The sequence below is a fragment of the Equus przewalskii genome, chromosome 28 (assembly GCF_037783145.1).
Source record: "Equus przewalskii isolate Varuska chromosome 28, EquPr2, whole genome shotgun sequence".
In the NCBI taxonomy this organism is placed as follows: Eukaryota; Metazoa; Chordata; class Mammalia; order Perissodactyla; family Equidae; genus Equus; species Equus przewalskii.
The window spans coordinates 26849280-26875957 of NC_091858.1; the positions used below are offsets into that span (position 1 = coordinate 26849280).

Below are 26678 nucleotides of genomic sequence, written 5' to 3' on the forward strand. Positions count from 1 at the left end.
CTGAGCTAACATCTGTTGCCAATCTTCCTCTTTTTGCTTGAGGAAGATTGTTGCTGAGCTAACATCTGTGACCATCTTCCTCTACTTTATGTGGCACACTGCCATAGCATAGCTTGATGAGCAGTGCTAGGTCCACGCCTGGGATCCGAACCTGAAAATCCCCAGCTATCAAGTGGAGTGCACCAACTTAACCATTATGCCACCGGGTCAGCCCCTGGTGAGTCTTTTTAGTATTAGACATTCTAATATATGTGTAGCAGAATCGTTGTAGTTTTAGTCTTTGGTTTGATGTTTTGATTAGCAGGAACCTCGTTAACAAGCCACATTGAAGCTTTGGTGTTCCAACATGCTTGTCAATGCACATTAGCCAAGGGTGCATAAGATTCATTGCAATTGTTTTTCCTTCACATTGCACCATATAATCCAGGCTCAACGTAAACTAAAGAGAAATGTCAATAATAATAAGATTACATTATTTCTATTAAAGCATTTTAGACGACAGAGCATGGTGACCATGGTGCATATCACCTGCATTCCTATCCTGGTTTGGAGTAAAATAATTTCTTAATAACAAAATTGAACAAGGTTAATTTTTATCGTTGATGTTGTTTTCTTGTTTTCTCTCACGTAACTAATCTTCAAAGTATTAGAAAGAAAGAAAAGGAAATACTTCCTTGAAAATCCAGTTCAATATCTGAAATTCTTCTCTGGATATCCTGCTTAAGAATCCCTGACCTAGACTTTTATGTTTTTATGCGTTGGGAAGGGAATCCCTCTGTTTTTCTCATTTTTACTGGCTCCTCCCAAAGGAGGAGCTGTTAATCTGGTTGGTCAGAGACCAGGTCATTTATTGGATCACATTTTACCAGTCAGAAGGGTCCCTGTGTGTTAAAGGGCAGTGCCCACATACAACGCACCCTAGCTGCCTTTTCTTACTCTGCTGAGGGAAGCCCCCAGGCAGGGAGGGCCCGTTTCCCCAACACAGACCTGCCGTGCACTTTCTGTTCCAGAACGACCATCTGTGCCTGGGTAGGTAAATCAGACAGGAATTTTTCTTTCTAGCTGGGAGAGCTGAAAGCGTAGATTAACAGGAGGGAGAAAGAAGCAGAAGGTCGGCTCCAGCTCTTTGGCTGAAGGTATATTTTTTACTGATGCTTTTTTTCAGGAAGCCCTTGTTTTGGGGGGTATTAGGCCCTTGATGAACTACTCATGAACTGACACTATATCCATTCTGTTTGGCACTGTTTTTATATACACGGTCTTGGTCAACAGCCCCGGAGGAAAGAAAAGTTGAATCAAAGGATGGGGGATACAAATCAAAATGGCCTCTTTCAGTTACACTTTAAGGTTAGAATCAGATTTGATTAAATATCTCTTTCTTAGTCATAACATTGTATCCATTCCTTCCTTTCTATTTTTACTTTCATCTCCCCAGTCCAGGCCCTTATCTTACCAAACTTTGATTATCACAATTGGTTTCAAAACCTACTCACTTCCATAAAGTCTGTATCTTACACATAGCATGCAATATTCTCTAAAAAAATTCAGATATCGAGCAATAATATTAAACATAAAACATAAGGAATGTAACAATTTCTGCTAAGATTAGCTCTGAAGTAGTTTATGAACTAGAGTCATAAAATTGATATTGAGTTATGAGGCAGAACAGTTCACAATAAAAACATGAAGTACATGTACAGGGGAGGCCACCAAATTAGGGTCATGTCCAGAAAATTATTTACTTAATATTTCCCTATCAAGTTTATTTTGTCCAGTCTCTTTTTCCAAGACAGATTACCACCCAAATCATTGAAGACAGATGGTTGCCTCTATTTTTAAAATGTTCTAGAGTTGATAATTTCATGAGCTCCTTCGGTAGTCTGTTTCAGTGTTTAATCACTCTTACACTCAAGACATTCTTCCTTATGTCTAATACATGATGTCTAAATAATGAAATACACTGAGTGGAATAAGGAGGATAATTTTAACTCTCCCAGCTGCTAAGACTAGAGACCTAAACAATTTTTCAACGAGACACATGGTTCAATTATGCTCTATATGGGGTTGACATCTCCATTGCTGAACTTTCACCCTCTTTATAAGGCTATAATTCTTACTTTCCGCAGGATATTGTCTACCGAATCTCCCAGAGACATTTGGAAATTAAACTAATCAAAGTAGACTCATTTCACTTCTTAAAAATGCAATTTCCTTGAATTTGTACTTCTATGGTCTCCTTTTCCTTCTAAATTTATTTTTCCCCCTTTCTTCTCTATGTACAACACAAAATTCAGCAAACTGCTAAATCTGTATATTAATTATCCCGTAGTATTTCTTAAAGCAACTTCATAATCATAGCTTTGGTTAAGGATCTAGGGATTTCACACCTAAATGATTAGTGATGTAGGTCCCAGCTGGAATCTCTATGCTTCCCAACATCAGTGGTGACAACCTTCCTCAACATAGGACTTAGGGTGACAATGACAGCATTCTGAACAAGGTCCATTGTTTTTCCTGCCCTCCACTGTCACCTTTCCTCCAGGCAGGGACATCTCCCCAGAAGCTAGGATTAAGTGTAAGGTTTTTTTCTTGTTTCTGTTAGGTGTCAGGGAATCCTTTCAAAAGGATTTAGAGATGATGAAATGTTAGGAGATATAGCTTAAGGAGTATCCCTTCCTGGAGTGTGTGAACTTGAAATGCCTTTGATGTCAGGGAAAGGACTGCCTTCCTGGAGCGTTGAGTTCACATTACACCACAGTGTGTTCTCTCAGGACAGTGACCAAAGGCAGCTCCCTCATGCCTGCGGGCTGCAAATGAGTGGCCACAGGGCAAGGTGGTTTGTTTCCTCTAGAAAGCATATGTCTGCCTGAATGCTCCCTGCTTTCCTATCACCAAGTCAGACCATCCTTCACGTCCCCTGACCCCCGGAATGCACCTGTCCTCCCTCACAATCAACATGCCCAGTCTTCCTTCTGTCTCAAGACTGCCCAGAATGGTCGCTTAGCCCTGTCATTCAAAGTCACTGCAGTACGCCCCAGAGTGATTCCTTCCCCAGAATGCAGGGATTCAAATACTTATAATAAAACAAAGATGAAGGTAGGTATCTTAAGAATGCTGTGTAGAGTCATTCTACTCGTAGATTAGGAAGCTATATTGAAGTCACTGATGACATTGAAACAAGACGGGAGCAAAGCCAGGTGCGAGAATTCTCAGCATTCGACTTGGCATTGAGGGGCAGTGTGCATGGCTTCTGGTTCACAGAGGGGTCCCAGGGTCAAAAGGACTGAGTTTGAATCCTTGTTCTTTCAGTTACTGGTAGGCAGAGTTGGGCATGTCACTCAACTTCTCTGCCTCGGTTTCTTCATCTGTAAAATGGGGATAGTACCAACTCATACATGGCTGTTAGGCTTAAATGTCAGGCACAAAGTTAGCATATAAAAGGTTAGTTGTGCTCATTGATTAGGGCTAAGAGGTAGTGGGTAGAAGCTACACTTTCTAGACTTTTTGGCACTGAGGAGAAAGAGGATAGAGCAGGTCTTCTTCCAGAATAGGAGTGGCTTCAGCACACACAGAGCCTGTGCAAGGGAGGCCTGGGTGAGGTGAAGGCAGGCAATAGAAGCCATGGACAGAAGGTGCCCAGCAAGTGGCCCAGCACTTAAGAAATGGTGGTTGGATTTGTTAAATTGGTAAGCATCTGTTCTTCCTCAGCCACAGGAATAAGAAGAAGGTATAGGAGTACAGAAAGACTTTAGAGAAAAAAAGGAGAGAACTTGATGTTAACTGCATCGGCTTAGAAATCTTGAATTAAGTCAAAAGTTGTGGTTTGCTTACTGGGTAGGATGGAGATTGAGCTGAAAAGAATAACCAATATGGCGGGAGAGAGCAGAGAGAAGGTAGTGTTCACTTACCTTAGTAAATGCAGATAAGAAGAATAAAGAACAGTTGTAGAGGGTTCAGTTAATTAATGTGTTATTGATCAATAATAGTGTAACCCATCATTCTTCGTAAGATGCTTAAGAAATTCATTTTTAAGAAAAGGAATAGTTTTTGTCTGTATTTTAAGGAAACTTCATGACTTGGCCTTGGATTTGAGCAGGGATCCTTCCACAGTAATCCTCATTTCCTTGATTTATATTATCAGATTGCTCAATATTTGCACGTCCCCTTAGGCCCCTTATTGACCTTTGACTTATTGTGTAGTTTCATTCTCGCAACAATTATGTGAAGTAGATATTATCATTATTTCTCTTTTACAGATGAGGAAATTGCCACAATTAGAATCAGAAGGAATGGGGAGATTTCCTCAGGTCTCTGGATGCATCCCTTTAAGTAAGTACTAAAGGATCTTCTACTGTGTTCTGTGGTCTTTGGCTGTGTGTGAACCAGCACTTACCATAGATATTTGCCAGTCAGAGAGATCTTTGAAAAACCCATCCATCTTCACAGATCCTATATCAACTTGAAACTCTGGCGGGGGAGTGAGTTCAAGTCTTGCCCGTCCCTCTCCCCCACCCAGTTTACAGCAAAGAAATGATTCTTTTTTTGTCTCTTTTGATAAGTTCTCCATCGGAGGCTTGCATTCTCATGATTAAAACCAAAGCTGGAAGCCAACATTTTTCTGAATTCTAATTCTTGCCCCTAACTCCCTGGGAGAGTGGAGCCTAGTCGTTGCCAATCCCGTGGTAAAACTGGACCCAAAAGAGAACCTCGCCAGAAAAAATCTAAGCCAGGTTCTCTCTTGCATAAATGAATAGGGAAAAAGCACACAGAAGAAGCAGGATATATAAAAGAAGTGAATTAAAGCTTTCTAATGGTCTTAGGGTAGATTACAGAGACCACATACACTGTCCTGCTGACAATAATACTCGAATAAAGGAGTCCTGATTTGATTGAATGGGCTCATTTGCTGTTTAGTTTTCTAGACTTAATGACATTCGTTCTGCATTCCATTATTTTTTTTCCTGTTTAAATAATAATTTCAAAAAGAAAAGAAATGAAAACATAGGACCACGTGCCCCTTCTCTTGCTGGAGGGAGAGAACAATGCTAAGTAGTCTCATTTTCAGTATATCATCACATTTAAAATAGAGTTTTCTCCCTACATTAAATTAACCCACAAGTCGCGGTAGTTCTATGAATATTCTTATTGGTCTTCGTGATTCCCCTTCCCAAAACATTTTGCCTGACAGATAAAAGTGCAAACAATGTCAAAAGCTTCAGGCTGTGATATACAAATAATAACAACGAGAGACAATGCAAACTAGAATTAAATTCAGAGACCGAATTGGTGTTCTCTGCATGCTATTAATATAGTCTTCGATTATTGAAAACTGTAGATAAGTGATTTTATTTTTTTAATTTGGTCCATCCATGAATCAAATACAAAGTGCTTTGTGTTTTCTAAAGCAGTAAATTTTTTCAAAAAAATTGGAATACACACGTTTGATTAACAAAGTCTGCTTTTTTCCTAGTCACAAGGAAAGCTACAAAGGTAGATAGTGATCAAATCATATGTAATGGAGATCCTTGTTTGGGTAAATAATTGGATGATTGAAAGGAGGAGGAATGTTTAGCCACTGGATATATTTGTTTTATGTCACTCCCTTCATTTAACTATATGAGAATTCACACTCCTTAGTTTTAAAGCATTTCTGTGGATTAATCAAATCCGCAAACAATGCCAAAAGCAACCTATGATTCACACCCTTGCTCTCTGCTGATAACTATAAAGCCAGCTAATGCAAAGGAAAAATTTTTATTAGGCACCTGTTTGTGCATACTGTTTTCATTACTAATGAAAAAGGGAGATGTCATTGCAATTTTTAGCATTTTGATTTTAAATTTTAAGAATTTAAATTAAAATTGTTTTTAAATTTTAATTTTTGAAAGCATTTTATTTAAAGAACTGTATGGTTAATTTTGTTAGAGGAAGAAAAGTTTGGAGGGAATTCGGAGTCCTGGGGTGGGAGTCATCTAGACTTCCTTTATTTAGGGTCAAGACTGAAATAGAAATGTTAAGTTTTCTGTATTAACTTAAAGCATTGTTTTAAGGAGTTGGATATTCCAAAGGAGAAGGAAATTCTAACCACTGAGAGTATTTAGTTTATGTCATTCCCTTTATTTCAATGTGAGATGATTTATACAGCTATAAAATGGGAAGAATAATAATACCACTGAAAAATAACACCACTGTTGACATCAAAAACAGTTAGTTGAGGGCGAGAGGCATTTCACCACTCCATAATCACAGTCATTCCCACTCTGCCCCATCATTTACTATGGAAAATTGTTCTCCCAAAGGACCTTTGAGTGTGGTATTTTCAGGTTGCCATTCCTAAACCACATGGTGTTAAAAATATTAAAATAATTATTAGAACTGAATCGGATAAATGTTTATAAACTGATAAGGGGCTATGAGAGTGTAGGACTAGGGCAAGTGTTCTAGGCTCAGGGGACAGCGAAAGCTTCCTGATGGAAGGGGTTTTGAGTCGAAAACAAGAACAAAGTTGGTTTCTGAAATTCTGCATTAAATCTGTATTAGTGGTGGTAGGATATTATTAGAATGGGCTAGGAGTAAATGGAAAGAATTATGTGGCATTGGGGGCTTGCATGTGTCAACATTTAAAAGGACAGACATAGTCAATGACAGGGTATGCCTGAACTTCCAAAATTGGCAGGTAAGATTGTCAAAGTGTAAAGATCATGGGCAAGTTACCAAACCTCATTTTCTTTATCGTTAATATAATTTCATCCACCTCAAAAAGGCATTTGAGAATAAATTAAATAGTGTATATCAAGTACCTACCACAGTGACTAGTAATTGCTCATTTTTTAACCTAAAAAATTATTTTCAAAGGCGGATTAAATGCACCACGAAGAGCCCACATGACTCCCCATAACTAGACTGATTACAAAATTTATTGTCCAAATCACTTTTGAGCATAAAAGCACCGGGATAAGAGGTGTGAACTGGAAAATGTGGTCACCCTATCTATAATTGAGTGCCTAGCAGAGATAATGTTGAGAAGCAGTTAGCAAAAATCCCTCTTTGGACACACAGGGCATGGCCAACTCCCTTCAAGACCATACTTTATAATATGGCCTGGCAGAACTCTGCCTCGAATATTCCTATATAATACAACTCTGAGAACATGGATCATTTTAAAGCAAATGGATACCAGAAGAGAAATCTTGTGGCTATTATGGGTTTCCTGTTATTCCCAAAGTAATACCTGCACAATGTAAAATTTTCAACACTACAGACGGGTATAAAACAAAAAGTAAAAATCTCCCATCTCTTCTCTGGTCCCCTTGCCCAGGGGTAACCACCGCTAAGTGTTTCTTGAATATACATCCATGGATGTGTGTGTGTGTATGTGTGTGTGTGTGCGTGGTGTGTAGGTCTATCTATATATATGTAGCTAATACTACATGTGTAGTAATATAGTTTATATCTCTTGAGAAATAAGCATATTTAGAATGAATGGTTATTGCTCAGGACATAGAACTTTCTTCAAAGGCGAATTAACAAAATCTTTCCTACTTAAGACCAATGACCGCACCAAGACACTGGCAGCTTTCCTGCCCGGAATCCAAGGACGTGGCCACCAGTGTGGAGAGAGCCCTTGCGCAGCCTAGTTCAATGACCTTGGGCTGCTACTTCAGGTCCTTTGTCACCAAGGACAGCAAAGGAGTTGTCTTTCACTCCCCTGACCATGAAATACTGTTCTGTGGTTTAAAGTCACAGCAACTTAGTCTTGATTAACCCAGTTCTACCTGCCCCTGCCTGGACTGCAGCTCATTTGAGTGAAGTACATCGATAACAGGCAACTGAGACTCATTGCAGAGGCAGAGTGGGAGACTGCAAGCTAGCTCTTGTTCACACACCAATCACAAATGATTTTTTCCCTCTCTGCTCTCTCTTTTTGTTTTTTTGAAATGCAAAGCATGCACAACAGCTGTGAATGTGAGAGACAGGCCCGTGCCCTCTGCAGAGGAAAACAGTTACCGGTACTTGAAAAACATTATGGTCCCTGCCATCGTGAGCTTGTGAAACGAGGAAGAGTGAATACATTTCGCCATTAACAACTTTATTTCAAAAGCAAACATATGTGCTTGCAATATGAGCCTGTGCTCACTGAGCATTAATTGCGGGGCAAAAGTAAATTAAGGCAGAGCATCGTTTGCGAAAGGGAAACACTGTGGAAATTCACAACAGATGACATAGGTAGAGGATTTTTCCACAGACCCTACTAGGCAGCCAGTGATTTGTTTTCTTAAATTTTTAATAAATGCACTGGTATTCTGAGAGTTGGAGAAAGGAAAAGTCTGGTCTTCTGTGATGTTTCTTACAAAAGACTTCCAAATGCAAGATAGTAGGGGAACTGGGATATTTGAAGGACTAACTGTGGCTTCTCTTGCTGGTAGCTTCTCATTCTTCTAATTATTTTTCTGGGGCTACGCTTTCCTTTCTTTGCTGCATATACTATTTCCCCTATATGCCTTGGGCTGAGAAACACGTGCTGAGATGGTCGTGTGTTCCTGGTTGTATGCCCTGGGTTTTCAAGGAAAACAGAATGAATATAAGACAAATTGGCTGTCTGGATAGTTCTCCCTGTTGGATGCAACCAGACACACTTCCTGTTCCCTGACAGGCAACAGAGCAGAACCTCCTCATTCTTTGAGAAATTCTGAAACTACAGGGACTACCAGATTCAGCGAGAATCTAGAGTTTATCCAGAGGGGAAGCCAGTCTGGGTCATTCTTGCCTGGATGAGTTCTGAGCCAGATTTACTCTTTATTCTGGCACTGCATGAGACAAATGATGACATTTTCTTCTCATTCTTCTCCTTCATCTTTCTCTCTCATCATCCTAAAATTCTCTCCTCCGAGGGGGTTTTGGGTTCCCATGTCTCCTCCTTCTCTTCTCCCCTAGAGAAAACAATCTGATAATCTCCATGTTAGGTACCGGGGTCCAATACACTCCTATCTGAACTATTGATAGGGATTATCTTTTTTTTTCTCCCTGGTAAGAATTTGTCCTGAGCTAAAATTTATTGCCAATCTTCCTCTCTCTTTCTTTGTTTTTTCCCTTCCTTAAAGCCCCAGTGCATAGTTGTATATTCTAGTTGAAGGTCTTTCTAGTTCTTCTATGTGAACCACCACCACAGCATGGCTACTGACAGGCGAGTGTGTGGTTCAACACCTGGGAACCCAACCTGGGCCACTGAAGTGGAGTGTGCCAAACTTTAAACACTAGGCCATCAGGGCTGGCCTGATAGGGATTATCTTATTTTCAAAACATTTACTTTTGAAAGATTTTAGGTGAGAGAGTAATACTTTACATAGAAACTCTCCTCTCCCTCTCTCTGTCAAGGTTTGTGTGTGGAGGAGCTACTTGCTCCTCTGCAGACAGGGTTGTTGATGGTGAGTGGATGAGTGCTGGCTGTGTGACAAGCCGCTAAATGGGGAGAGGCCAGATGGTGCACTCCCCCTGAGCTTAAGGGTATTTCTAGGGAGGAACCATGGTGGCAGCTTCCTAAACTTCTTCATCCTGCTGGAAAGACCCTCAGTCATGGGAACATTTGTGAGCAACTTTAACTTAACCCAAGTGGGCAGGAGATTGGCTAGGAGACAAGAAAACTTTTCCATTCTTGACAGACCTAGGCTCTTCTCCATGGCAGTGATCTATAGGAAAAACCTACTCAGAAATTCGAGTTTAAGGATTCCCCTCAGCCTCAAACATTTCTTAAATCTGAAGGCTACTATTATTCTGGCCATCTATGTGTTTCTGGGAAAAGACGCTGAGTTGAAAGTTACTGCAAAGATTTTGAGATCATCTACATTTCAAAATTCATTGTTGACCAATTTGGTGTAATTATAAGGATTCACTGAAAAACATGTGTCTTATCACAGTTTCTCTAGACGTTAAGAAGGAATCCATTCAAACTTTCTGGCTGATTGCCTGCTTACTTAACTCTACAAATAATATTATCTGTATAGAAGAGTTGGAAACCTTTGGGAATAATCTAGATTTTCCATAATTTTCTCAGAAGGGATAGCATATCAAAGAATATTCTGGGGAAAAATAGAATGTTATTCCTAGGATTTCTGTATTTCCAGTTAGGTATTTTGAAGTGACTCATATGGCTGCAGTATGGAGAATAATTGGAAAGGGGTGAGAATAGATGTAGGGGGACCATCCAGGAGTCTCCTTGTATATAAAGAATATTTCCAGGTGGGTCATGGTAGGCATGCTCAGCCCGTCACTGCTCATGCTCACTTTCCTCTCCCCAGGCAGCTGGTGAGCAGGCTCCTGACTTGAACTTAGCAATAGTCTGCTTCTTCCTGGGCCTTCCATGTGGAAGAAATGACCACAATCAGAAACAGAGAAATCAGATGATAAAGCAACGTAGATGAAGGCAAGAGAAGAGAACCTGCTCCTTCCTGTTAATAGGAATATCTCACACTTCTGGGGAACTTGTTAAGTACAGAGACTTTCTCAGTAGTTTACATGCGTTATGGGCTGATTTGCAGCCTCCCCAAATCCATAAGTTGGAGCCCTAACTGCCAGTACCTCAGAATGTGACTGTGTTTGGTGATAGGGTCTTTAAAGAGGTAATTAAGGTAGAACAAGGTCTTACGGGTGGGCCTTAATCCAACATGACTGGTATCCTTATAAGGAGAGGAGATTATGACACAGACACACAGACATGGGCATGACAATGTAAGGACACAGCAAGAAAGTGGCCTTCTGTAAGCCAAGGAGAGATGCCCCCAAAGAAATTAACCCAGCCGACACCTTGACCTTGGACATCTAGCCTCCAGAACTGTGAGACAATAAAATCCACCCGGCTCATGTCATCCTTAGCAAACTAATACAACAGGCATTAAGCGATTTACTCCGCAATGCAATCGTTGCATGTAGCTCCTGTGATCGTCCACTTTACAGACGCCAAGTCTGAAGCACAGGGTGATGAGTAAGGTGTGAAGGTCACATCCGTGGTAAGTGGCACAGTCCAGTCAGGTGCTGGCAGGCTGGCCCTGGGGCCATGCCCTTCTCCCTTCTCTGAGGCTGACTGAGAGAGCAGGCAGAGGTCCCCTGGATACCCGGGGACTCACGGCAGAGCAGCCAGGCCCTTGTCACTCCTTGCTCCTGCTTGGGTTTGGGCTAGAAGCTGCTGCTTCTGCTGTCAGCTAAGCTGAAGGACTGTTCTCTCAGGGAGGTGGGTGAATTGCTTAGAAAGGAAGATTCATCAGAGGGTTTGAGATCTTAGGGAAAAGCAGAACAGACCTCTAGCTAAAGCTGGACTACGACATTAGGCCCAAGGGGAAGAAGACAAAAGAAAAGGCATGAATTCCCAGCACAGAAACCTGCTGGGTCACGTGAATGACCCGCCCAATTAGCGCCCAAGAACCCTGCCCCCACCTTTCTGTGTCCAGGCTCGTGGGGAAAATAGACCTTAAACTGCAGAGAAGTCCAACGTACTTGTTCATTAACAGCCTTGAAGGAACCATGAAGGGCTGTCAGACTCTTGAGAAAAACTGAAAGGATGGCGGATGAAAAAAGAGAAAACTTCCTTTAGAGAAAACTGAGATATTTCTGGGAACTGAAGAGAAACTTTTTTAAAACTTAGAATTCTTAAACAGATTCCAGAGGAGAGTATATTTATTAAAAATAGATCCAATTACCGTAAAAAAGGAGCAGTTAGAGTAGAAAGAAAGAGCTCCTGGATATTAAAAATGCGGTCACACTCCTCTTTCCCACCAAAATGGACAGTGCATATAATAAAATGCAACAGTTAGAGACTTTGTTGGAGATCTTGAGGGTAAAGCTGAGGTAGTTGGTCCATCACAAAAACAGCAAAAAGATAATATGGGATAGAGGTATAGGATATTAGAGAAAGGTTTACGGGGATGGAGGCAAGTTTTGAGAAGGCCAACATTTATCTGATAAGAGTTCTAGAAGGGGAGAACAGTGATAATATTGGGAAAGAAAACATAGAGAAAAAAGAGCAGAAACGTAGCTTTCAAGTAATTAGACTGAAAGGACCCACGTCCTGATTAGGAAGCATGAAAATGCTCAAGCTTAGACACATCCTGGTGATATTTCAGAACTCCAAGGACAAAGAGGAAACCCTAAAAACTTCAGAGAAGAAAAGAAGAATGGTAGCTGCTGTAAAAATGTTCTGAAACCCCTTATAATTAGATGTTTATTTCTCACGTGCTTCACAGTTTAAAGCAGCGTTCTACATGGCTTTCCTTCACAGAGTGATTCAAGGAAGCACCGTCCTTCCATCTTGTCACTCTGCCATCTGCCATCCAGCTGGTGGAAAGGAACAAACATGTGGAGACACCACAGTTGCTTCATGAAAGCCTTGGTCCCTAAAAGGACTGTAGAGCTTCTGGTGTTGATACCTGGTCTAATGTGAAGGAGGCTGGGAAATGCAATCTATCTGTGTGTCCTTGGAGAAGAGAAGATTTTGCGAATGACCAGCTTCCTTTTCCTGTTACAGAATGGTAGACAGTCTAGCCACGGTCTGACATCCGGCTGCTGAAAAGGATCAGTGACGTAAGAAAACAATAGAGCCATATTTTCAAATTCCAAGGAAAAGAGGATTTGAACCCCCAATTTTATAGACAATGCAGTTATCAATTAAGTGTAAAAGCAACAATTCAGAAAGTTTACTCATCTCTCAACCTATATGAAAAAAATTACTCTTCAAATTCACCAATTAAAAAAATAAATAATTCCAAGAAAGGAGGCAACATGGTTTTCAAGAATCAGTACAGTTGAGAATGACTCAGAAGAAGCTAGAAAGAAAATAACAGCAGATATAATATGCTGAGATGCTTGGTAATATCTTTCTAAAGTGGTACCGTTTAAATTATACTTTATATTTTATGGGTTCAATTATTCCATTTAGTTTTAGAACCAAAAAAATAAATTGACATTATCACAGAATTGTAAATGCTGTTTATTTTATTCCAGACCAACCTATAGGCAGAACATGGAATCATCAATTACAATGTAAATATAAAAAATAAGAATACAATTAATAGATCGGAAAGTAGAATCGATAAAAGAAATTCTTGAAATTTTTTTATTGGAGGCTAATAGATTCTTCCTAAATTTCATAAGTTAAGAAGTGGAAAAATATATAATGAAATATAATAGTAACCACAAGAGTCACTAGAAAGTTAGACTCTTACTGGTCTGTGGGGAGTGGAATTAAAGAAAAGGGGAATTGGGTGTGGTCAAGAATTTTACTTTACATTCAATGTCTTTCTGCGTTGCTAGCATTTTAAAAAACTATTTTTGTGGATTATTTCTATAATAAAAATTACCAAAGAAATCCATTCATTTCAAAAGTAATAACATTCTAAATGGTTGAAAAGCAAAACAGGACGTAGAATTTTCTGAGAACCTTAATAATATGTTGGTATCTCCATGATTAGTTATCTAGTCTCTCAATTACATTGCAATTAGACATTTAGTCTAGTAAATTTTTACCTTGCCTAGTATGTTTTGCCTTTTGTAAAATGAAGGTCTGATTTCAATCATCCCAAGTTTTCTCTCTCCAATTCTAAGTTCCTATGACTCCTATATTACGATGATGCTCTATTTAAAAACAAAATAATTCTCACTTAAACAAAGGGAAGCGATTAAGTTTACTTCTGTGGTGGTGTCATCGTGTGTTCTCCTTACATCTTTTCAGGTGAAGTTTGTCTGCTATAATCTTTATTGAACTCGTGTGCTTCTGAATCAATCATCATATTCAAATAAACGAGAAGACATTTACGTGGAGGTTAAGAGAGATTTTGTTTCCTTGATGGCCAAGGCCTCAAGAAAAGTGTCTGAGCAGGAACTTTGAAAGAATTTTTCCTCAACAGAACAGAAGCTTATAAGCAGGTATCAGAGGCAGCTGTGGAATCACTCGTGCATTTCACAATATTAAATCTTTGGGGGGTTTCAATTTTATTAATGGCCTCTTTTCTGAGTCCTCAATTTCTGTAGGATTTATGAATACATTGCTGAGTTTTTCAGTGTGCAAACTATACCCATATGGTATCTTGGAGAATTTTCTTTTTTCCTGCTTCTGAAAGCACATTTCTTTGCATTCTACCAATTTACAATTTGAGATATTTGGGACAGTTTTGTTCTGAAGAATGCACTTGTACGAGGAAGGGGGCTTGTGCAGAAAGCACAGGGACCAAATAAGGGTATAATTTTAATACTTCTTTACTTTAAAAGAACAAAATATTTTTAAGCACAAAACAAGTATCTATTACAAATTAAAGTATTTATTTTCTATTATAACCTGAGTTTGCTATTGGCTAGGTTCAAATTTTGGCAGTAAATTCTTTACACTCTAAGGCAAAAAACAAAAGAAAAGAGAGAGAGAAAAGAAATCTCTGCCAGGTATCACTTAATAAGTCTTGGTGCAAATCCTTAAACATTCATTTTCTATATTTCATGCTTTCACCAATTGATATCCTATTAGCAAGGATTTACAGTTTTATATCATTATTAGCACATTATGATTTCCTACTAGAATAAAGTGGTAGTATTACTCATCTGGCTATATAAATTACTATAAAGATTCTTATTTCTTTAAGAAAAAATATTTGAGGAGTATATTGCTTCTATCAGAGTAGTAAGGCAGTCACATTTTTACAATATTCTTTCTTTTTCTGAACTGAATTTAGACATACTCTTGCTTAGTAAACTTTGGTTTATTATATTTTATATACATTTCTCTTTTTAATGTTTCCAAAAAGAAGTAATACATTAAAAATAAAAATCACATCCTACTGGTATTTTCTCGCTGGGCCACTGTAGGAAGTAGTAAACATCTTGACAGCTTACTTCTCACAAGACTGTCAGCCCATTTGCTCAGTGCTTTCATTTTTAGAAAGTTTTACTCAAGCATTCAAACTTTGGCAACTGCTAAACCAAATCTCTTAAACTGATAGAAGTTTCTAAGTAGAAAAATGGTTGTAAACTTGTTAAATTTCATAGTTTATCAGAATAATGGCTTGTCTATCGTTTGTGAATTCTTATAGCATCTCTAGGGATAAAATATTATAAGATAAACTCTGTTCTACAGCCATAGAAGTGGCTGCTTCTTATATGAGCCATTGTGTACTATGAAGACTCATAATCATGGTGGTCATACATAAATATATTTCTCTTTTTCTTCTTTGTTTTTCTGCAAAAGGAAAAGGAAGATAACAATAGTAAAATAACAAGGTACTGGAATTATTGGCAAGTCTGTGATGTCATAAACCTAGTTAAAGTTTTATATGGTATAAAGGATGGATGGAACTAAAGACTTTGTAAGTTATGTCTAATAAAAATAGAGGTTGGTATTAGAAGGAACAGATGATTTGCTTCATTTTATCATTTTAATTGTTATTCAAGAATATATAGTTCCACTCACTGAAAAGCAATAATACAATTCCGAAAAATAAAATAATTTAAAAATTCAGTTGGATTTAACGAATGCCTACTATGTGCTGTTCACTGACTCAGTAATGATTTATCTAGTAAACGCATAGAGTTCCTCTCCACTCTCTTCCCTTTCTGCTTTCCTACATCTAGCTTTCTTGAATTCTGAGGCCACAATGAAAATGTACCACTCAGAGATCCTGCTGTGACGAACACAATTGACCAGCACCAACCACAGCCCCTCTCTATCCGCTACCTCCCTCATGCGTGAGCTCACAAATCCCAAGGATGCCCTCAGCCAGCACAGCAGGGGTACTCATGTAGGTGATCCCTAAAAGACACGGGACTCCTTAGCTATGCAACTTAGGCCCAAATTCCCCATCAGTCTGGCCATCAGAGGTGCACCACAAAGTAAGGCATTCTAACCCCGTGTCCCTGCCTTCCGTCTCCACTGCACAGGGACGGAACTTGAGGGAGGTCTGAAGACTCTCCTCACCTACTTTGGCTCTGTCTCCTTTTCTATTCACGCATGTTCCCCCAATAAATCTCTTGTAGACCTCATCCTGTCTTGGATGTCTGCTTCAGGGAGGACCTCAATGACCACCAACCCTGTTTGGCATCTGCCTTAGGGAACTTGCTACTCTTCTCTGCTTTCCCTACCACTGCCCACCAGAAGCTTCCTTCTGATTATTTCTTACTCTCTGTTTCCCAGCCTCTTCTCATCTGTATGCACTGCCTAACTCTATCATATCTCTCTTTCTTATTTAGGTCTGTAACTATCTATCTATCCCAATGTATCCTGAAGGCCTAAAACTGTGGCTGACACACAGTAGGTGCCCAATAAGTATTTATGGAAAAAATGAATGCCAGTTCTGAGAAAGACTAAAAAACATAGTTTTGGAATGTGGTTCTTTCTGATAATGTAGACGCATGCTGACTCTTATTGTTCCTGACATCTAGTGGCAGGAAGAAAAACTATCCTGAGACCGGAAGTAATTTCATTGGCTGGCTAAAGTCCAAACAATAGAAAAAGTCAAAAAGCCTACTTTTTAGGACATATAAAACTTTTATAGAGTTAGTATACCTTTTAGACATTTCACAGGTTATGTATTCATACGCGAGAACTCCAGTAAACTCTAGCATGCAGGACAGAAATCCAGTGAGAAAAGATTAACCAACCCCAGCTGCATAAATGAGTTAGAGAGCAAGCTGAATCTTAGCATCACAGAGCTTCTACAATCCTGACATCCTTTTCCATCCACCTATGGCAATAAAATGTACACTTGAAAACACACAAAAATTTCAGCAAGTTGCAGTGTAGCAGCAACAGAACTTAGAATATGGGTAATGAGTCAGGTTTTAATTCCCAGATTCACAACAGCTTAAACAAGGACCTGATGAACTATATCCACGTGGTGTTCTTACCTTAGGGGACAAGACAGCAAAGAGAGAAAGAGCCAGGCAGCAGGGACAACTCATTTCTATTACTTATCTCCCTTCTATTACTATGCATTCAGCAAATATATATTTTTAAGTGACAAATATGTGCCAGGCACTGTTCTAGGCTCTTGGGGCACATCAAGGAACAAAGAAGACAACAATCCTTGCCCTGAATGGGCTGATCTCTTGTTCCTCTTATCCTCCAATGGGCTAGAACTCTACAGGTGCCTTAGCATGACAAGGATGTGCTGTTTGTGAAACAGGGAACTAAGGCTGCTCTTGGGAATGGCAAGATCTGTGATCACTTGGAAAGGAGTAGAGGAACAGGGTCTGTTTTCCTGGGAGGGACACTTTATTAAGCCAGCTACTCCAAAAGTTATCAGATATTTGGTAAAGGCTCTACTGTCAGAAATAGATCAGAAAAAGATAGTTCCAGAAGGGAGGAAAAGTCTCTAAGTGTTGGAATTCCCTGAGAAGTTGGGTGGAGATAGACAGTGTCACACTGGCCCTGAGATGACAAGAGGAGGCATGAGGATGCTTGGAGCCAGAGATGGCAAGAGTAAAACCAGTAGTTGGCATAAACGACCATCCTTAACCCCTTCATGTGGGTAAAACATATGCCTTGAAAACTATCAGTTGTAAAATGAGATGAGAAAGACTGCAGATGCTCAATAATTCCTTTACTCAAATTTTAAGAAACCCAATGAATTTCTTACTTTCTAATGTGGTATTTATGTATTTCTTCCTTTTCATCTCTTAGAGGAAAACATGTCTCTGATAAGTTGACTGAAGGCACTATGGGCTTTGTCACCACATAGACGTAGGTATAAACTCCACTAATTTAGAGTTTTATGATCCTGACAAGTTATTTCACCTTTCTGATCCTCAGTCTCTTTACATATAAAATAAGTAATAATAGGTCCTACCTAAATTCAATGCTATATGTAGAAATACCTGGTACGTAAGAGACACCCAAAACAATTAGTTCCTTTTATTCCATGGGTTTCTATCGACTTCTCGTTCATGAAGATGCTTGTACTGTGATTTTTCTGTTTTATTCTCAACCCTACCTAAAGAAGTGCAGTTAGAGAAACACAGGTTGTCTCATTCTCTCATTGTTTGTTTGTTTTGCACCTAGATGAGAATTTTCTTTTGTAAATCACTTTTGCTGTTTAGGGAAACTTGTTTGCTTATTCACAAGGTTATCCATTCGATGACGTCTGCCAAATATAGTAATTAAATAACGTATGTTAGTGTTAATTAGGCTCCGCTTTTTTGCTTAAAGTATCTAAGTCAAGATAAAGTTTCTACATTTGCAAGAGCTAACTAAGAGAATACATGCCAGTATGTATTTGAAAAGTTGTTCTATAAACTGTAAATTGAATCTTTAGAATGTACTAAGGGCACAAAGCTGACGTTATGCTGATCCTCACCACTGATTTTAACAGTGATGAAGTAAAGATGTGCTTTTAGATAGGTTCCACTGTACCCACAGGATCTGATAGTACTTCAGTTGAAAAGCACTGGATATATAGCCGCTCTCACTAATAAGAGTATGGTGTCTGAAGTGGGATCCTTTGCAATAACCATTCCCATCCCAACCTTCTGCCTCCAACACCCAGCTTTCCATTAAGAGGGTAGAATGGCTTAATGCCCAGGTAAGTTTGGGGATGCTAGCATAGAGGCTTCCTATCTGGAGCCTCGGGAGTCAGCATCTTTACAAGAAGTTCCTTGTATCATTTAGCATGGGAACAACTGCAGGGCCAGAGATGGTCACAGGCAGCCTCAACAAACTTCCCACAATGATATGGTGGCACAGCCTAATTTTTCTACGGTTTTGAGAAAGGCCCAGGGATTAGCTAAGAGAGAGCTGGCTGACACGAAGGAGTCTTTCTGTCAAGAGGAGGTGACGTTGTAGTGGATGTGGTGTGGACATGTGGTTGGGGAGCCAGATGTACAGGCAGACATTTCAGAGAAGAATAACAACAACTGAGAACCAGACGGGACTGTGTAAACCACAGCTGGTAGCTGTGTGGACAGTTCCCAGATGAGAACCAGATGTCGAATCCCAAGGCTCAGATCCAACATAAGCTCCCCAGCGCTTTGATGCCCCACCGGGAAGGGTGGGGAAGAGGAAAATCTCAAACTGATGCTATTATAACCTGAAATTGAGTTTACCTGGAATTGACTCAATAAAAATCTCTTCAATCAAGTGGAATAGAAGTCCAGGATAGAGATTCAATTTAGTAATAGAAAAAGAGTATTTTTTCCCAAACATGTGTTTAGAGGATATTGAGATCATTGGCAAATATACACTTTACTTTCCTGAAATTTCTCCTGCATTCCTCATGTCAGTAGTTCCCAAACAGCGTTTTGTGAAATGCTAGTTCTGTGGTGTCTTACTAGATGTTCTGGCAAAAGTAACCATTTCCCTGATTAATAATTTCTGGGAAATCCTGCATTATATAATTAAGGCTCTAAAAAACCTTGCAGAGAAGAAATCTTCCCACTTTTGTTTCAGCTAGTATTTCCCCAAATCATTTCAATACAACGTATTTTTTATTTCCTGACTACTGATAAACATCTTAGAGAGAACCAGTGTTCTGTAGAAAAGCTTGGCAATACTGTTCTGCCAGTAGTAACATATAATTTCCATCCCTGTCTCTTTAATTTAAAACAGTGTGTTCATGATAGATTTTTGTCTCATTTTAAATGAACTGATTCGACAAGCATTTTGTGGTCTCCTACTGCGTACCACAGTTTACTACAGAATTTCAGAACTTCTCTAAGCATTGTTTTCTAGCCTTACCGAGATATGATTGATATGTAGCATCGTGGAAGTTAAGAGGTAATGTGATGATCCGATTCACTTACATATTGTGAAATGACTACCCACGCTGTTCCAAAGCTGCTCTCATCCCCATGAGGCATGCACACAGGGAGCTGGCCACAGGGCAGGAGTATGTGGGTGAGTCCTGCAGAGCACAGGAGGTGTCTGTGGGCCAAGTTGCGGGGAATCTCTGGGCAAGGTGTTCCATCAGCTTGTGGGTGGGCCTCCTGATGGAGTTTGTGACAAAGTGAGTAGGATTCAGGTCTCTTTGATACATTCAGAGCCATAGCGACTGTTCTCAAAGCCACTCATTGGCCCCCAGTCGTGTAGCTCACGATTCAGTATTCTGGATGGAGGAGCGAGAACTGGGTTTCTTTGACAACTGGGGAATCCTACCGGGCTGGGGAAGCCGGCTACTCAGGCACATCCTCACTTCACCCGTGGTGGAAATCATCGCAAGAAGGACTCTCTTTGTTGTGCGGCCTTGGGGAGGAGTGATGTGGGTAAAGTCAAGCTGTTCCTCTTACCCTTGCCAGGGAGTCCGGATTAGGATTTTCTTGCTCCAACACGGTGCTGGAACGTCTCGGGTGGACTCCTGGACTTCTACAAGGCTTTCGCCTCTGTGAGTGATTGTCGAAGCAGTCTTCTCAGGGTCTCCTGAACCCCAGCGGAGAAGGGCTAGAGCGGGTTCATGGGCCGCTTCGGAGGAGTCCACAGCTGGCAGCCAGGTCTGCGTACCCATCGTGCTACACACAGGTGGGTGACCCTCCTCCCAGGTCCCTTAGCATATGGTGCAGGATCCCACAGCTCTCACCAAGGGACTTTTATCCATGGATGAAAACCAAATTGTTGTTGAGGGGGAATATGATGGGGCACATCTCATTCAGCCATCTTGTTCTCTTTAAGGATTTTTAATGGTTTCAATAATTCTTTCCTTAAAAATGTATAATGTTCCCCTTTTCAGTACAAGCTGAAATCATGGGCTTTTGTATTTAAGAAAATAAATTGATTAAACGCAATTTGCTTTTCAGTATAATTCTCTAGTATGATACTTTCCTAGATAATGTAGAAACAGACTAACAAATATGATAATATCTAAATATAAAATATAAAAATGATAATATTTACAATTAAATATTATATAAAATATATACAGTAGTCTCCCTGTATCCACAGCGGATACATTCCAAGACCCCCAGTGGATGCCTGAAACTGTGGATAGTACCAAACCCTATATATACTGTGTTTTTTCCCATACCTACATATCTATGATAAAGTTTAATTTATAAATTAGGCACAGTAAGATAATAACAACTTCTCTGTGGCATATCTGAATTGCCAGCATCCTTACTCTTGTGCTTTGGGGCTATTATTAAGCAAAATAAGGGTGACTTGAACCAAGACTAAGCCACTGTGACAGCTGATGTGATAACTGAGATGGCTACTAAGTGACTAATGGGCAGGTGGCATCTATTGCGTGGATCGCTGGGCAAAGGGATGATTCACATCCTGGCTTGGATAGTGCTGGATGGTGCAAGATCTCACCACGCTGTGCAGAACGTTAGGCAATTTAAAACTTATGAATTGCTTATTTCTGAAACTTTTCATTTAATATTTTCAGACCATGGTTGACCTCGGGTAACTGAAACCACAAAAAATGAAACTGCAGATAAGAGGGGACCAATGCACATACTAAGCACATTTTTTATGATTTATTTCAGCCATCTCTTTCTATAGGAAGTCACCCTGATAACCACCCTCCATTCTATGACTTTGCTACATGCCTTTCTCTGTGTCCCTATAGTATCCTGTATACACTTGTATCATTACATTTATTGAATTGTGCTTATTGCTTTATCTACTTATTTCCTGTGCTGCAAGGTTGCTTTTTTTTTCCTGGGGAAGATTTGCCCTGAGCTAACATCCATGCCAATCTTCCTCTACTTTTTAGTATGTGGGCCGCCAGCACAGCATGGCCACTAACAAAGAAGTACAGGTCTACACCTGGGAACAGAACCTGCTCTACCCAAGTGGAGCACATCAAACTGAACCACTAGGCCACTGAGGCTGGCCCTAGAAGTTTGCTTTTTGTTGGCTAAGATTGTCTTTTTCTTCAGTGTATTGCTAGGGCTTAGTGCAATACCTGGCATAAAGTAACCACTCAGTCAAACCATTCTCTAAACATGTTTCTTTTTATGAAGCCTGAGTTTAAATATGCACATGTAAGTTTGATTGATAATAGTAGATTGAAATTTTGCATAGTGTCCTGGACTAATGGAGAAAAGACTGTGAGTCTTAGATCCTCATACTCTCTTAGCCTGCAGTGTGCCCTCCAGTGGAGATCATGGAACAGTTTAGGAAGAAAGAACAGTAAGTAGTTAGGGAATCAGTTGATGAATAACAAAAATCCCCCTTTAGAAAAAGTGTTACAGTGTGAATAATATAAACAGCTGTTAATGCTCTTGTTATAAAGTGACATAATCACAAAGAAATAAGCAAGTGGAATCATTAACTTGATATATACACTTGCGGTAATATCCGAGGGTTTGGAGGTCCTTGGATAAAAGGATATAGTACTGGACTAGACATATATTGATGAATTCCACCAATAGTTCCTTCAATGAGAGAATAGTTTGATCAAAAAGCCACAAAGCTGCCCACTGAGATATCACAGAGGAAAACGTGGAGATTCATTAATACTTTAAAGGTGAACCTGCCCGATGCTGATGACTCGCACAGCAGGAGACTCTGGCTTATGTAAATGGATGTCTTCATTAAAGATACAAAAATATTTTGCAAATTATGGGAGATCAGAGATAGTGATTGACTGGGTTTACCTATGAACTCTTCATTAACATTCCACACTTTCATACCAGAGAATTGATCTGACCACCGAGAAGGACGCAGTGGAGAACGATGCTGTTTGTATCCAGATTCCTATTACTGTGAAATACTCAGTGATGAGTTATATATACATTGTTTAATGAAAACCTTGTAAATAGATATTGTTGGTCTCATTTTATACTTGATCCCACTAGACATGAGATACATCATATGATCTTTAAAATCTTGGGTCCTGAAATTGCACGCCCCTGGATTTCAATCCACGCTTCACTACATGTTTAACAGCTCTATGACTTTAGGTAGGTCACTCAACCTTTCTATGCCTCGTCATCCTCAACCCTTAAATAGAGAAAAAATAGTACCCACTTTGTCACTTAGCTGTGAGCTAAGCCCGAATATGTGTGTTATTAATATTAAAATGAATGATTCAGTCCATTCTGAACTATTTGAAATATTTTTCTACATTATAAAGTTAAAATATGCAAAAATTGTGTGGTTCTAATGAATATTAGAAAAGATCAATAAGACAGAATAGAAAATGCAGGAAGTAAATGGATATTGTTAGTCTCATTTTATTGTTGAGCATACCAGATATGAGATATATCACATGGTGTTTAAGGGCTTGGATCTTATTTTGAATATAACCAAGATGGTATTTCAAATAATGAGAAAATTGGGGGTTATTAAATGATACTGAAAAATTGGTTTTAAGCATTAAATAAAAATAAAGTTATAGCTCTATCTTCAATGATATATTAAAATAAATTCAAGATGGATAAGACCAATAATCAGCTCATTAAGTCCTATATTCCCCCATTCTTCCCTTTGCCAAGTTAAAGATGGTATTTCCAAGTGTTATTAGTTTAATGGTGTCCCCCCAAATTCATATGCTGTTTTCCTAATGCCAGTACCTCAGAATGCGACCTTATTTGGGAATAGAGTCAGTGAAGATATAACTAAGTTAAGATGAGGTCATTAGGGTGGTCCTTAATCCAATATGACTGATGTCTTTATGAAAAGGGGAAATTTGGGCACAGAGTCATGCACACACAGAGACCACCGTGTAAAGATGAAGTTAGAGATGAGGCTGATGCTTCTGTAAGCCAAGGAATGCCGAAGATTGCCACAAACCACAGAAGCTAGAGGATGGCCTTGGAACAGATTCTCCCTCACAGCCCTCAGAAGGAACCAACGCTGCCGACACATTGATCTCAGACTTCTAACCCGTGAAACCTTGAGACAACACATTCCTGTTGTTTGAGCCAGCCAGTCTGTAATACTTTGTTATGGCAGCTCTAGCAGACTAATACACTCAGGTTGCATCGCAGCTGGTTGTGGTGATGTTTTCAACCAGTCCCAGCCCACACAACATGAGCAAAAGTATCATGCACAACTTCTGGATGGCCTTAAAAAAAACAAGAGAAACTATTTATTTTCTTCTCTCCCTTTCTCCTTCTCCCAGACTGGAAAGTAATTGTTTGTAATTGTTTACTGGTGAGCTAGCTTTGATTCTGTGAGCTAGGTCAAAAAAAAAAAAAAAAGAAAAGAAAAGAAATGGGGAAGCAACATGGTGGAAAATGCTTGGGTCCCTGGAAGAATGCATATGCCAAATTGCTTGCCTGGTTTAGACCACTGGTCTACATCTAGAATAGTATGTGAGAAAGAAGTCATGTCTATCTCTTTTGAGCAACTGTATTTTGGCTTCTCATTGTTATACCAGTGTATTCTATTCCCTTGCTAATACAGTGGATTAAAACGATAAATGTGAAAAATAAAATCAAAAGAAACTAAAAATTAGTGTTTATCTTACGATATGTATATGGAACTTTAAAGCTAAAAACCTATGAGTAGGAAGAGCTTTTAAACATAAAAACAAAGTAAAAACCATAAAAGGCAAGGTTTCTATATTTGACTACAAAGAAATTTAGATATTCTATGTATCCAAACAAAGAAACTAATTAAGCAACATAAAACTGGGGAAAATACTTTAAATATATGGTAGATGATAAATGTTAGCGTATACACCATAGCAAGTACTCTTAACAAAGAATAGAGAAATTCATTCCACATGCCAACAAAATATAAAAGTGATCAACATCACAAAAGTTAGAATCACATGTCAAGTAGGAAAAGTGGAAAAAAAAATCCATAACTAGCAGAGATACAGCAAAATGTGCATATTCTCCCACTGTGGTTGTAGGAGGATAAATTGTTATCATCTCTCTAGGTGGTTATTTGAAAGTAAGCATCAAAAAGCTTAAAAGTGATGTTCATACTCTTTGAACCAGAAATTGTACTTTGGGACATAATTTTAGAGTATTTATCTGAGAGTAATAAAAGATACATACTCACAACAGTGTTATTAACAATAGCAAAAATTAGAAATACAAAATCCAGGGGTACGTTTTATAAGTTGGTTATGCATAAAATGCTTAAGTGAATTATAGCACATTTCCAGGATGTTAAATTCAGGTTGTTAAAAAAACCTCCTGCCATAGAGTGTTTATGATGTTCTGCTAAGTGAAGTAGCAATGCATAAAGTAATAATGTATAGAAATGTTATGAGAAGTCAATATTGATTATACCTGCTGGTGACATTATTAATTATCTTTAATTTTTTTGCTTTCGATTTTAATATGTTCAGATTTTGTAATCAGAAAAGAAAAATCTAACTGCTCACCAGAAGCATGTTACAGTCACCCCAATTTCAATTTTAACATCATTCTCAAGAAAGTTTTTGATTCACCTCGCATGTAGCTGAAATTCTCTTTGAACAATACACTTACAAATTGCATAAATTGAATTTTTTATCTTAAGTAATAAAATTATTAACTTGTGGGTAGTCACTGCCTTCCTCTTCCCTCTGTTGTTACTGATCATACTGAGCCTGAGATCAATTCTCCCTTATCTTCTTTCCTTTGCTCTGCACTCTGAGTAGAAAAAGAACTGACATCTATGTGGATGCTCCCGAGCTAAGCAGCCGGGTTGGAAAAGGCACTGCCTTCTTCAGGGGTCCTCCATCAGCCGACCTCCACTCTGTACAGTAGAACACAATACAGCTTGTACCATACAGCTGTTAACAAACTAAGGCAAATCTACTGTGCTACCAATGTGGAAAAGTTCCAATCTACGTTGTTAAACACCAAAGAAAGACGAAACATACTGTATGCCCTGTGTCCTCATTTGCACAAAAAGCTGTGTGTGGCAGATGCAAGCATTCACACACACAAACTTGAATATGGAGAGTATATCTCTGGGAAGGGGGACAGGAGCTGGTACGTGGATGAAGAAGCAGTCTACTTTCACTGTACATCTTTCTCTAGTGTTTGAATATCCCCCATGTGTATATAACTTTAAACTAAAAATAAATAAAACAAAGCAAACAACAATCTAATACCCGTTAAAAGAGAGAGATACAATATATCATTGCTATCCTTAAAACTGAGGGCCACAACATTTAAAAATTATATCCGTTTTAAGATTCAAAATCTTGAAGTTAATTAAATTAGAGGGCGTAACATTTGTCCATTCATTCTTTCAGCAAACAAGGAAGCATGTGGTTTTTAAATGCCTCCTATATGTGACATTGGGCTTGTCATCTACAAGAAGCTCAGTGTCCAGTGGGAGGGATGGGTATGTAAGTAAATAATTCAAATATAAAGTTATTTTAAAAATAATAGAGGATTATATGAGGTAGAATGTAGGCACAGAGGAGATGGAGACAGGAGATAGGAGATAACTCCGTATGAATCAGAGATAGCTTAACCAAGAGTTGCCAGAGCTGCATCTTGAAGATGTAGTCCAACATTGGCTGGTAGACTATTGAGAAGGGGCTCCCAGGTGAGGGAAACAGCAGGTGCAAATGCACAGGGGCATGAAACAGAAGAACACAGGCAGCAAGTTGATGTTTAAGAATCAACACCATGATAGTCCTTATGTTAAATATACTAACAATAGCTAACATTTGTGGAAAACTTAGTATATGCCAGGCACTGTTCTAAATGTTTTACACAGTACTAACTCATTTCATCTTCATAATAAAAAGGGACAATTAGTATCACAATTTTTTTAATGAGGAAACAGAGACTGTAAGAGCTTTAATTGTATCTCTCAG

At 39.1% G+C, this 26678-nt stretch overlaps 1 protein-coding gene and 1 long non-coding RNA gene across 2 annotated transcripts in view; one reads left to right on the forward strand and one right to left on the reverse strand.

Annotated features, from left to right (window-relative positions):
• TENM3 (teneurin transmembrane protein 3) overlaps window positions 1–26678 on the reverse strand; it is a 2420957-nt gene that overhangs the window by 1069332 nt on the left and 1324947 nt on the right. The window lies entirely within an intron of this gene.
• Window positions 899–20729, forward strand: LOC139080107 (uncharacterized). Its single transcript, XR_011534279.1, has 3 exons — window positions 899–1029; window positions 4257–4329; window positions 20257–20729. It is a non-coding gene; the product is annotated as an uncharacterized lncRNA (long non-coding RNA).